At 45.2% G+C, this 13,975-nt stretch overlaps 1 protein-coding gene and 1 pseudogene across 1 annotated transcript in view; one reads left to right on the top strand and one right to left on the bottom strand.

The window, feature by feature from the left end:
* Positions 1-5,927: 5,927 nt before the first annotated feature.
* Positions 5,928-9,789, bottom strand: LOC120440229 (annotated as a pseudogene).
* The window catches only part of LOC116327044 (contactin-3), a 106,455-nt gene continuing 102,231 nt past the window's right edge, over positions 9,752-13,975 (top strand). Inside the window, exon 1 of the mRNA XM_039611793.1 lies at positions 9,752-9,817. The gene's annotated coding sequence lies outside the window, so the exon portion shown is untranslated. The remainder of the gene's footprint in view (positions 9,818-13,975) is intronic.

The raw sequence follows: 13,975 nt of genomic DNA, 5'->3' as shown, positions 1-13,975 counted from the left end.
GGGCAAGAGGCAGGGTACATCCTGGACAGGTCACCAGTCTGTCGCAGGACTGACACATAGAGACAGACAGCCATTCACACTCACATTCACACCTTTGGGCAATGAATCATCAATCGACCTAACCCCACCAACTTGCATGTATCTGGACTGTGAGGAAAGCCAGGTACCTGGAGACAACCAACGCAAACATGGGCAGAACATGCAAACTCAGCACAGAAAAGTCAGATGGTGAACCCAGCAATGCTATGAATTTTGACAGGATGCCCCAGAGTTCAGACACTGGTGGTGGTGAAGATAAACATGGAGGGCTCTGAGAGACCAGGCTGAGGTGGAGCTGCAGAGATAGATAGAAGATAATTACACATAAAAGAGGCTGATTGGCTCACAGAAGGAACGACTAGGCCAGAGTCATGACGACAGGTTTTAGTTTGACTGGATTAGATAATATTCTAAATATAATTTTATTACCATAGAAAAAAACAGAGGTTATTTTGAAACACTAAATCATTTATCAAACAATTTTCTAAAAGTGGGTTAACAATAATAATGTTAATGTATTTCCTCTTACTGGAATGATTACAACACTGGTTCTGCTTCTGCAGCACAGAAAAAAATTCAACAATAATCATATAATTGCCTTAATTAATTTCAGTACATGCACTGTATATTTTCGGTAAAAGTCCATTGACCAAAAGGTAGTACACAAATGTTGTCAAACTAAACTAGGAAATGCATCGAACCTATCTAGCCAGCTCAGACACAGACATCTGGATCAGTACACAGAATTCAAAGTGAAAAAGTCAAAGTGTTTGTCTTCTTTGGTGACTACAGTCAGTGCAGCTCCCTCCACACAAAGCTCACATAGGTTAATGTCATCTTGGTTAAGCTAGCTTTTAACACGAGCATGTAATGTTTGTGGGGCACCATTATAACTGTGTCTATTAAAAGACATGGTGCATGTGTTAGAATGCTGGGTGTTTGGGATGTGATATGCCTTTTATGTCAACAGTTATGGAAATTCTTTAAATCTGGTCCGTACTTCACAGTTTTATACCCCCAATGTCTCTTTAGGTGCAATGAAACAATAAAACTTGAAACAGGGGGGCGGATAATTTTACTTTCTGGTACATAGTCTAGGATTTATTCGTACATACTTCTACTACCTCAGAGGATTGTAGAAGCCTCCTACCAAAACAAACCCAACGCAGCTGTTATCTGAAACAACTATAGTTTATACATCAACAAATAAGATTAATACTCCTGTTGCTAGTGGGAAATAGAAATCCGAAGTGCATATTTTATTTACTTCCACTCTGACACAGAAAGGGACTTGGCTGGGTGATGTTCAGCTGCTCATTCAGTGTTGCTTTGAAGCCACTCAATGCCTCGGAGAAGTGTGTGGCCTGCGTGACCTGACATCACCCTGTGTGTTGCACTGGCTGTAAAAGCAGAAGACAGCACCGAAACCCTGGAACTCACATGTTTCACTGTGCCTGCTAAAAGTGTCTGAATCCCCACACCCACCCCACTCAGTAAGGTTGAGTCCAAGTGGACTCACAATCAAACAGGTCTGTAGAGCAGAAGGAAATTCAGAATCATGGTATTAAACTTTAAGAAAATATTGCCTGAGCATCGTTAAATCATGTGGATAAAATCACTTTTTAGCCTCGTTTAGAGCAGGGGTCACCAACCTTTTTTCTTCTGTGAGCTACTTTTACACAGTAAATAAGTATCAGACCTACTCATGCTTATCAAAATATTATTTATATAGCCATTTTCAAGAGTACCAAGAGCACATTTTGTGTGTAAGAAGTTTCATTCACAAGTATCTGACCGATGTATTTGTTGTACTTCAGAATGGTGGACATGAACATGAACATATAGATCATGAACAAAAAAATTAAATAGCATAAATATGCTGTACTCCTGCAGAACACCTCAAAAAATGTGTAAAAGTCAGATAATCCAAAAAAATTCAACAGCATGTGATCCCACATATCTGAAGGACTTGAACTTTTCTAAATTCACAGTTTGTCAAAGAAATAAACAACAAAAAGTACAAATTTCTGAGCTCATAAATTCACCATCTTTTTATAGCATGCATGAGTTGCACAGTTTCTGTCAGTGAGAAGACTGGCACTGCATAGATTCAACCAGAGAGCTGTATGCAGCCACTGAGGTTCACTCTGATGGAGTCATTTAAATGTACATCTGTCAGTCTGTTTCTGTACTTTGATTTTATAACATCCATGTCAAAAAAGGCGGAGTCACACAGATATGTCGACCCAAACAAAGCCGCTACTTTTAGACCAGCCTGATGAAGAATTGTATAGTTGTCTGGGTCTACCAAACTCCAGAAATGCTGGGAATGTTGCTCAGATTTAAGCTGGACATCATTTTCGAGATTTATTATCTCCACCTCCGTCTCCACAGGATCAACACTGAAAAGCTCAGCCATCTGTCCTGACGACTCACTGATGTCAACATCTAGGAAGGGGTTAGCAATGCTGTCACAGAGGGCTCTGGTTTCTCAAAGCCACAGAATCAGTCTGAAAACTTCTGTCCCAGCTTGGACAGCAGGTCAAAGAGTCTGTGTCCGTTAAACACCTTTTCTGCCCCTGAATGGGACTCTAGCATCTTTGCAACTTAGGTGCAGCTCTGAAAGTCTTTTATTTTGTGTCTGCTGGATATAAAATGAGAGCTTAGCTGTGAATGCCTTCAGAGCGCTGATCATTTCACACACTGTTTTGTCTCTACCCTGCAACTGCTGGTTAATTTTTTTCAATCATATCCACTAGGAAAGCCAGATCCAAGAGCCACTCAGCATCACTTAGTATTGTGGTATCCTCTCCTCTCATTTCCATGAATGCCTTGATCTCACGCAGCAAGGAAAAAAGCATTCCAGTATCTTACCTCTGCTCAGCCACCCAAGGAAATCTCCATATTCTGCAGAACATTCCTCGGGGAAAAGCCTGAAGCCCCCGGTGTTGCTTGGTCTTTGCACGAATGGAGTTAATGATTTTAACAGCAGGTGTCACAACATGATCAAACCCCATGACTTTTGCACAAATAGCTTGCTGATGGATGATGCAGTGATAGTTCAAAAATTTAGGAAAGTCTGGGTCCACTTTGCAATGTGCAATAAATCCCGAGTGACGTCCTGTCATGGTTGGTGCTCCATCAGTTTTAACAGAAACCAGTTTTTCAATGGGAATCTTTTTTTCCAACAAGTACCGCTCCACTGCATTGTAAATGTCAACTCTCTTGGTGGTGGTTTTCAGTGGTAGTAATGTCAAAAACTTCTCTTTCGTAGAAAATTCATCGAACACCGTGTGTGTGAAAACAGCTAGCTGTGCCGTATCACTGTAGTCCACAAACTCATCACACTGAAGTGAATACCAGGAGCATCTTTTCAGGTCCAAATCCAGCTGTCTGTCTGCATCCGCTGACAGTGCACAAACCTTTCGTGCTACAGTGTTTGAGACAAGCTGGACATTAACTATGGCAGAAGGAATCTCAGTCTTATTTTTATGCTCCCAGAACAATGATTCTGCCACAGTGGTCATTGCTTTTTTAATGATCCCACCATTGGTGAAGAGTTTTTGGTGCTTGGGCGGGATGTGCTCTACTTTAAATGATGCTTCGGTTGTTGCACTAGCCTTTTTCATCTGCTAAGTGAACAGATGTTGTTGATTTTGAAGGATAGTTTTCAGCTCTTTTACCTTTTCTTTGCAGTGGTTGCTTCCCGCAGGTAAGTCCGGGGAAAAGTTGCTGTGAACTTTGGTGAAATGCGACTCCACATTGCATTTTTTCCCAACAGCAAGGCTCGCGCCATAGATCAAACACACACACTTGTTGTTCACATTTGTGAAAAAAAGTCAGTCTCTCACTCCTCATGGAAATAATACATTTTTTGCTTCTCACTTGCATGACCTATGCTGCCTTCATTGTTGTGCCTGGTGCCTTGTCTGCCTGCTAAGTCCGCATGGTGTCTAATCTCAATGACTCCGTCTTCCCCGCTCCAGTTGCAGACAGCAGCCCCACTGAAAGCCTTACAGCAGAGCTACTGAAAAGGAGACCTCTGGCTTAGAGCCTTTTTAGTTGTAAAGTCACTTAGTTTGTCACTGTGGTTCAAAGTATCTAAAGACTGGATAGATTACTAACCTGGGGTCTTTTGAAGGAACAGCAACTAGCCACTGGTACAGATACATAGATGAAACCTGGGTCAAACTTAAAACACAAGAATTGGAAGCCTTTACTTCTTCAACTCAAAATAAAGTTCACCAGGGAAGATACAACAGATAATAGCTTGCAGTTTCTGGACTGTGTTGTGCACATTGAGGGGAAATCCACAGACACAGACCAGCACATACTCTTTGACTCCCACCACCTCTGGAACACAAACTTGGAGTAATCAGGACCCTGCAACACCAAGCGGAAAGTGTTCCTTTAAGCCAGAAAAGAAAAGAAAAGAAAAGGAACACACACATGTAAAGAAAGCGCTTAAAACGTGGTTATTCCAACTGGGCTTTCATCAAATCAGCAAAGATGCACAGTAAACAAGGTCAGACACCAACTAGGAGGAACAGAATGACAAACGGGACAACAGTGTCATCCCTTGTGTAGCAGGTTTATTAGAGAAACTCGTGAGAATTTTCTCCAAACATGACATCCCAGTTCACTTGAGACCCACACACTCAGACAAAAACTGGTTCATCCCAAGGAGAAAACTACCAAACACAAGATAAACAACATAGTGTATGCTGTGCAATGCAGCGAGGAGTGCTCAGATGGAGAAACCAAACAGCCACTCCATAAATGCATGGCACAACATGGAAGAGCCACCACAACAGGAGAAGACTCAGCTGTCCATCTGCATTTAAGGGATAAAAGTCACTGTTATATTTTGGACTGAGAAGATAGATGGTTTGAAAGAGTGAAAGAGCCCATCTATGTTCACTGTGAACGAACATCTTTGAACATAGGGGATGGCTTACAACACCACCTGCCTGCCACCTGCAATGCAGGTTTGCATCTCAACCCCCACTCACATCTTGCATCAAATGAAATCAGTAGATCGCATGATAGGGTGTGGCAAGGTCTCACAATGGTTTCACCCAAAACCACTGCTGACGGTGACCCACACCTTTTTTCACACCTTGGCTCAGTGATGAGGCACATGATCAATAGCGGGTCAGCAGCCCTCTTAAGGAACAACTCCCATTAGGCATTAAATACCTGGGACTCTGAACCATTTGGTTTTAGAACTGAAGAAGCTTCTCGGATGAGAGTTAAAATGTCTTCAAGAAACTTGAAGAAACTCAGTTACTTTCTTTCCAAGCTCCTCAGATGATCTCCTGAAGACTACTTCCCATTTCTCCAGTTACCCACTTGATGTATGCAACGTGCACTGGGTTCAACGTAACATTTAAACTGCTCACATGCTAAAGTAAGAGCTTGAACATTAAAAACTGCTAAACATTACAATAAGCTTTTAGCTCAAGACATGACAGTAGTAATGACTCACAAATGGACACTATTAAATGTTATACCCCTGCTCTATGATATAATAGGAATCCATGGTAGAAAACTGTCTGTGTGAAAATTAGCCTAATATTTGAGCAGCCTGAAGCATCAGCTTCTACCTCTCAGGGATTGCTTGCATTTATGCTGACCCCATTATTAGAAACTCTGATCACATGTAATATAACCACCAACCATAATAATAGTCTTGTGGAGGTAAGCATCGACGACACAGAGCTCTCAGTTCTCACTCCTTCTTTATTCCTCTCCCACAACAACTGCACATATCGCGCCACAAAACACAGGAACACACTCCCTTAACACTGGGTGTGAGTGGAGCCCTCTAGTGGTCCACCACACATGCCCCCCCGAACACCCAGCAGAACTAGTCCAGGACCCGGGGCTTAAGCAAACGGCCGGAACGGCTGAACCGGGGGGGGTGGGGAACTGACAGAGGGAAACCCAGCCCGGGAGCGAGGCTGGCACTGGCGGTCAGAAAAAGCTGCAGACGACTCAGACTCCGTTGATTGTGGGTCGCTCCTGGGGGAAAAAACAGAATCCATCAGCCTGGTGGCAGGTGGGCAGCCTCGGCGAGGGGCCTGGGCCGGGACCACCTGATCCTCTTGCATAACATGTGCAGGCTTAAGTCTGTCAACAGAGACAACCTCCTGCCGACCGCCAAAGTCCAAAATGAAATGTTTGTCACCTGGTTTAAGAACCCTGTATGGCCCGTTATATGGTGGACGCAGCGGAGTCCTATGGGCATCGTGCCTGACGAAGACGAAACGAGCAGAGTTCAACGACCTCGGAACAAAAGTGTCAGGCAGGCAGTGGTGCACAGGACCAGGAACAGGAAATGAGTCTCTTGGGGGGCGAAAAGGCAACACAGAGGTATCGAAACACGGGGTGGGGGGCTCTCAGGTAAGAATTCCCCGGGACCCGGAGGGGCTGGCCGAGGACCAGTTCAGCCGGGGAAACCCCGAGGTCTTCTTTAACCGCGCTACGCAATCCCAGCAAAACCCACGGAAGACGGTCGACCCAGTCGCCACCTATTAAGGAAGCCCGGAGCGCAGCCTTAAGAGACTGGTGAAACCGTTCACACATCCCATTAGCTTGCGGGTGGTATGCTGTGGTGCGGTGAACCTTGACCCCCAGGCCGTCAGCCATGGCAGACCAAAGCTCAGAAACAAACTGGGGGCCCCTGTCCGAGGTAATGTCAGCAGGGGGACCGAAACATGAAACCCACGTCGACAAAAATGCTCTGGCCACCGTCGCCGCTGTCGTGGACGCCAGGGGTACCGCCTCCGGCCACCTGGTCGTGCGGTCCACCACAGTCAAAAGGTGCGTGAAACCCTGTGACTGCGGCAAGGGACCAACCAGGTCCACATGAACGTGATCGAAACGCCTACCGGGGATACGGAAAGGTTCGAGGGTGCCTGCGTGTGCCGGTGGATTTTCGGCGTTGGCATGGGATACAAACCGCCGCCCATTCTTTCACCGTCTTGCGAAGGCCCGGCCAAACGAACCTGGCGCTGACCAGCTCGACCGAGGCCCAGACGTCGGGATGAGAGAGGGCATGCACGGAGTCAAAAACACGACGACGCCACGAAAGGGGAACCACCGGGCGGGGGCGGCCGGTGGAAACGTCGCAAAGAAGGTGCGGACCGCCGTCCCACACCGGGGTGTCCTCCAGCACGAGGCCCGTCTTCATTGACTGAAGGGCTGTGATTGGACTTACCAGCCACGTGCTGAATGTCTGTGGTAAACTCTGAAATGGCCGCCAACTGGCGCTGCTGGCGTGCGCTCCATGGGTCAGAGACCTTGGACATCGCAAACGTCAAAGGTTTGTGGTCAACGTATGCAGTAAAGTTGCGACCCTCGAGGAAAAAACGGAAATGTCGTGTCGCGAGGTGCAGGGCCAGCAACTCCCTGTCAAAAACACTGTACTTGCGTTCGGCATCCCGGAGCGTCACGACTGAAAAAAGGCGGCGGTTGCCAGAGACCTGAAACCCGCTGTTCCAACACCCCACCCACTGCCACATCGGATGCATCGGTGGTCAACGCGATCTCCGCCGACGGAAGCGGGTGTGCCAGCAGGGCGGCGTCAGCCAGCGCAGACTTGGCTGCGGAAAACGCCTGGACACGCTCCGGCAGCCAGTCAACCGGATCTTTGGCTGTTTTACCTTTTAAGGCAGCATAGAGTGGCTGTAGCAGGTGGGCAGCTCTGGGGAGAAAGCGGTTGTAAAAATTTATCATCCCCAAGAACTCCTGCAACGCTTTAACCGACGTGGGGCGCGGAAAAGCTGAAACGGCCTGGACTCTGTCGGGCAACGGAACCACACCTTCAGCGGAAATGCGGTGCCCGAGGAAATCCAGAACAGGCAACCCAAACTGGCACTTGGAAGGGTTGATGATCAGGCCGTGCGCTGCCAAACGCTGGAAAACCTGGCGCAGATGGGACTCGTGCTGGCTCGCTGAGCAGCTGGCCACCAATATATCGTCCAGATAAACAAAAACGAACGGCAGCCCACGCAAGACTGAGTCCATCAGCCGCTGAAAGGTCTGGGCGGTACCTTTCAGGCCAAACGGCATGCGCAAAAACTCGAACAAGCCGAAGGGGGTAATGACAGCGGTCTTAGGAACGTCTTCGGCACGCACGGGAACTTGGTGATACCCCCGCACCAAGTCAATTTTACAAAAAATCGACGTTCCGGCGAGATTGGCCGAAAAATCCTGAATGTGGGGGATGGGGTAACGGTCATTCTCCGTGGCATTATTTAAACGGCGGAAATCTCCGCATGGCCGCCACTGACTGTCCAATTTGGGCACCATGTGAAGCGGAGAGGCCCATGTACTGTTCGAACGCTGTACAATGCCAAGGCGCTCCATGGCTGCAAACTCTTCCCGAGCGACGGACAGTTTCGCGGGGGGGTCGGCGGCGTCTGCAGCGCAACACTGGGGGCCCGACCGTGGGAATATAATGCTCAACCCCGTGTTTCGTTACCGTGCTAGAGACATTAGGGACAGACAGCGATGGAAACTCTAAAAGCAAACGCTGAAAAGCATCCCCGGAGGTCACTACATTAGCCCGAATCAGGGGCTCGGCGGCCCGAGTAAAACAGGGTAGTGAAGAAAACGAGAGAGCATCAATTAAACGTCTGTTAGCAACATCGACAAGCAGTCCATGAGCACACAGAAAATCAGCACCTAAAATAGGTACAGAGCTAGTGGCAACAACAAAGTTCCACTGGAAATCCTGGCCATGAAAATAAACAGTCACCAACCTTTCCCCAAACGCTGTGATGGGAGAGCCATTAGCTGCCAGGAGCTGCGGCCCACAGTTCGCTGCTAGTCGGTCGGCAGCGGTAGGGGGAAAGAGGCTCTTCTGGGAGCCGGAGTCCACGAGAAAACGTCTCCCGGAGCGCGAGTCCTCTATGAAGAGCAGCCTTTCTGTATTGCCAGCAGTCGCGGCTGCTACGGCGCGTTGGCTGGTCTGTTTCCCTGGACCGTGAAAGCGCAAGGCGGCAGGCAGCGACGCGCTCTGTCGCCAAAACGCTGATGGTAGAAACAGATGCTCTTTCTGCGGTGCCGGCGTGTAGCAATCCCTGCCGTCAGCAAGGGGGCGGATGCTCCGGGGGAGGCAGGTGGAGGCGTGGAAGGTGCCGCCGGCGGGTCCGTAGCCAGGGCGTGAACGTTGAAAGTGCGGCTATCCAGAAGAATGCGATCCGCTTCTTCAGCCAGGGAGCGATAATCCTTCGCAGGCAGAAGCGGGGAGTTGGCGAGGACAGCTCTCACGGCAGCCGTTAGTTGGCGGAGGAAGGGGTGGGCGAAGAGGAATCCCCCGTCATCCGGCCCGAGCAACGACAGCATGTTCTCCATGAGCTCAAGTGCAGTACCGCCACCCAAGCCTGACAGGTTGAGGAGCTTTTCGGCTCTTTCAGCGTCGGAGAGGGCATAGCGCCGAAGAAGCAGCTCTTTAAGGGCGGCGTATTTCCCTTGGGCGGGTGGGTCCCGGAGGAGCGTCATCGCGCGACGGGTGGCCAGCGGGTCGAGCGAGGCCACCACATGGTGATACTTCGTGTCGTCAGCCGAGATGCCGCGAAGGGCGAACTGAGCCTCCACGTGTACGAACCATGACGGGGGGTCATGGAGCCAAAAGTCCAGCAGTTTCAGTGCCACAGCAAACGTAGCTGCAACAGGAGGTGGAGGACCGGCGGCCGCTGATGCCTCCATAGCGGAGTCCGTGTTATCTTCGGCCCGTGGCATGCTCGAGTCAGGGGTCACCAATGTGGAGGTAAGCATCGACGACACAGAGCTCTCAGTTCTCACTCCTTCTTTATTCCTCTCCAACATCAACTGCACATATCGCGCCACAAAACACAGGAACACACTTCCTTAACACTGGGTGTGAGTGGAGCCCTCTAGTGGTCCACCACAGTCTATTTATTCTTGGAAAATAAGCTATGCTTTAACTTAATTTAACTTCACTCCTGGGTTTGGACACATTTTATTGATTGATACTGATTGAACTGACTTCTGCACCTCACTATTTAAGGGCAGAAAAGGATATAGAAGTCCTTGTGGTTGGCAGGATTATAGCATATTTAATTTTCATGCCAGAGGCTGCATTTTCTGCTCTCCTACAGCATTGCAATTAAATTTCACTTCTTCTTTTTAAACCTCAGCTTTTCGAAAAAATGTAGCCATGCAGTTGTTAATAAAAGCACAAATATTCAAAAATATTGTCATCCAAGGTGAGCCAGGGTTTATAATGTCGTTAAGGGCCTGTACCTCCATTCAGTGAAGAATGCAGCGTGATGCACTCGAAATTGTCAGGAATAGCTGTTACATTTTTTGGGGTATTGCTTTTTCAGAACATTGCCTATTTAAAAGTTAAATAGCTAGTTTATTGTTTTAAAGAGGATGATTACACTGTATTCTTTTCTTCTCGTCTTTGTTATGACTGTTTGTCTGGCTGTTATTATTTTTGCACCATTAACTGATATCAAAACTAATGACACATTTGTAGAAAATCCTGAATTCATTATCATTAATTGAGGTAAGAAGATTAGCCCAAAATGAGAGGCTCAGTGGATGATAAACGAGTTGAAACCTCTCAACAAAGTGCCACTTGCAGTCAGAAGTGGCCTAAGTTAATGATCACCAGTAGCAATTTTCCCATCGATTATAATGACAAGAGAATGTAAAAGGTATCTCCACAGGAAGCCTCTCTCTTTTTGGCGGTAAAATACTGATGGAGATGTGAAAATGAGCCTTGTGGACTGCTGACTGCAGCAACACAGTTTCGCTGCATGTGCCAGACTGTGCCACAGCAATTAAGTGCTGAGCTTGTGTAATGGAGCAGCAACATGAAGAATACATGGAGGTCACCAGAGTGAAAGGTTCACCAGTCACAGCTCTCATGGCTCCAATCTTCAAGACTTTGAGAAAAATTTGTCTTAAATGATGGTTTTCACGGGCTTTTCACAAATTCTGAGGAAATCACAGCAACAAAACTATCCACCTTCTCTTCTGAAAAAGTCTATGCTGAATCCTGTCACCAGCGTCTCCCGTCAGTGTGGAACAACCCACCAGCCACTGTGAAGATCATCTTTCATGGAGCAAACATGGTCTGATGTGTGTGGAAAGATATAATATCTATATTATATTTGCAGTATGCAATCTATTTACTGTATAACTTAATATTGACCTGTCAAATGACACAAGTCCTTGAGAGATGCTGTTGTTAACGAGACAGAAAGAGAACGAAATAGTGAAGACAGTAAAATGTAGCCCCTGTGACATGACCCAGTGGTTTTTAACTCCACATTTCAAAGCCTCAGTGTCAACATTTTATCTTCCCACCATGTTGTTTTTTCTAGTTTTAGAAGTTAAAGGATTTCTTATTAATTACAGAAACCTGACAGTGTGACTCGAATAAGTCATCCCTTATCAAACTTTCCCGAGGTGGTTGCTCTATCATATGCCACCCTTGAGTGTCTGGTCAAAGAGGAGGTCTTACTGCTGTGTCTTTCAGAGAATGTTTGACAGTTTTTATCCCTTTTACTCTGCTGCAGTGTGTTGTCCACATGCCCAAGCCAACTTTATTTATAAAGCACTTTAAAAACAACTAGCACTGACCAAAGTGCTGAACATAAAATAAGAAAAAAATATAAATACTAAAAATAAAAATACAATAACAGTAAACAATGTAGAACACCAACATCAAAAGACAATAAAATCCAAATAAAATCAACATTTCTATACCGGGTTAAAACCTAAACTGAAAAAGTGGATCTTAAGACCAGATTTAAAAATGAAAAAGAAAATGGCCCAAATAGTTTTTCTTTACTTTTTAGGGGTGATTTTTTATCCTTCACTGTGAAGCTATCCAGACTGGAATATTTGGTGACACAGTGATGTTGACGATATCATCTTTGACAGAGGTCTTTTCAGTATCGTGGATCCTTTTCATTCATTTCATGTGTCCTCCCCCACACGTTACAAAGGACACACATTGGACAGAGTTTTTACCTTGGGTTTAAATATTAATGTTATTTGTTCCAAACACATTCTTCTTTCTGATCATGGTTCGATTCTTGGTAACTTGTCCCGTTATCTGACTCTGTCTCCCATTACCCATGTGGTTAGCTCTTGGATTTTAAATTCCTTTACTTCTGTGAAATTCCCACTGCTTTTAATTTAGTCTTATTCTCTTATAACAATGCTGGCCTCTCAACAACTATTTTTAATATTTCTTGTCTTTCCATTTTAGACAATGTCCCGTTAAAATGAGATTAACTCCTCTTTCAAACTGTCTGCTGGCATAAATGATGCTGTTAAAAAATTGAGTGTTTGTAGAGATCAGCTCATTTATATGCTCAACTCAAAGTAAATTTTAGTTTCTTTTGACACTTTAGTTGGAGATGTGAAGGCTACCTGCATTTCAAAATTGGTTTTAAAGAGCAGAGGTAGTCCTAAGGTGTTTTTCAACACTACTAGTGAAATTGCTACTTGTGCCCGCTGTCCCAATTTTTGAAATAAAGACTCAAATTTTCTCTCTTTTCTCTCTTAGAAATAATATTTTACTTTCAACATTTTCCTGTTTATATGTTTAAATTAGCTGAGCCAGTGAAAGCACACTCTTGCTTTCTTGACATGTCTTTCAGTCACTGGTCTCTTTGTACTGCCTGTAATCAGTTTGCTGATTGGTTTAAAGGAAAAAAAGGCAGAACAGACACAGAAATTGGCTCGTAACCAGCTGATAATGATAGACATGGATTACAATGACAGGGATTACATTAAAGCCTGTTAAATAATTTTGTATACTTTTTGGGGGTGTTTATGTTAATAAAGACAGCAGTTTGAATTAACAAAGGCTCTACAAATCCTGTTTGCCAGAACATTTTACCACTTTTTTTATGGATTAGGACACAGTCATTTAGCAGAGTTCAAGGGAGTAACACTGGAATGTGGCTCTTACACACAAAAAACACTGTCTTGTAATATCCATTCACAATAGCCCAGAGACCCAGGAGCTGCACTGTTGTTTAGCCATAGTCTCATGTATAATGGATGACAAAATGTCTTGATTGAATTCAGCGACCTTTGCTCTTATAATGGCTGGATGACAATCACAGTGTAACACCACCGTATGCTCTCATGTGAGGCTCAGATAACTGCTTTTCTTCTTTCACCATTTCTTCCTTTTTTCTTTGTTTTTTTTCAATAGTCACAGGAGATTTTTTAAGGAGAGTGACCTTGTTTTGCCAGAGAACTCATGCTTGGTCAAGAACCAGCGCTCTTGTAGATCTTTGAGGCCCACTGGGACATTGTATGTCCATGCTGGCATAAATAAATGTGAATTTACTCACCCTCTCTGCCTACAGAAATGGCAGTCTTAGTAGGCTTGGCACCAGGAAATTGAGTCAGGTTAAGGCTTCAATTGGTGTGTTACTCAGTTAATCTGTCAGGCGACTTGTCACTTTCACACAAAATTATGTACATATAGTTGTTCTCTGAAATATACTGATGTTGTCCACTAGCTTCATGAGGTCATTGCATTTATGTTTTTTTTTTTTTCATAAACACGTCACATATGGAACTCGCACAATAAATCTAAATTATTTTTGATTTACAGGTAAGACTTGGATGAACAAATTAAATTTTCTATTCTTAAAAACTGCAAGATAGGATGACATTTTGACCTGATAATTTTCCTGCTGAGATCAAAACCACATCTACCTTAACATGTGATTTTGTGTTTTAGAGTCAAGCCCATGAATCAGAATGAGTCACCAGTTAAAAATGCAATGATTTAAAGATCGAACGTGTCTCTTTTATCTGCTGCTGATATTTTCACTATTAATTTTTAAATGTAGTTTTATTTTATATCACTCAGGTAACCTTTGTTCTTTAATCGTCTAGAGCCTTGGCCACGTTTTCAAAGCTC

This window comes from Oreochromis aureus, linkage group 5, assembly GCF_013358895.1.
Source record: "Oreochromis aureus strain Israel breed Guangdong linkage group 5, ZZ_aureus, whole genome shotgun sequence".
NCBI lineage: Eukaryota > Metazoa > Chordata > Actinopteri > Cichliformes > Cichlidae > Oreochromis > Oreochromis aureus.
Note: the sequence above shows the minus strand (reverse complement) of the source record. Positions and strands in the feature narration are given on the sequence as shown.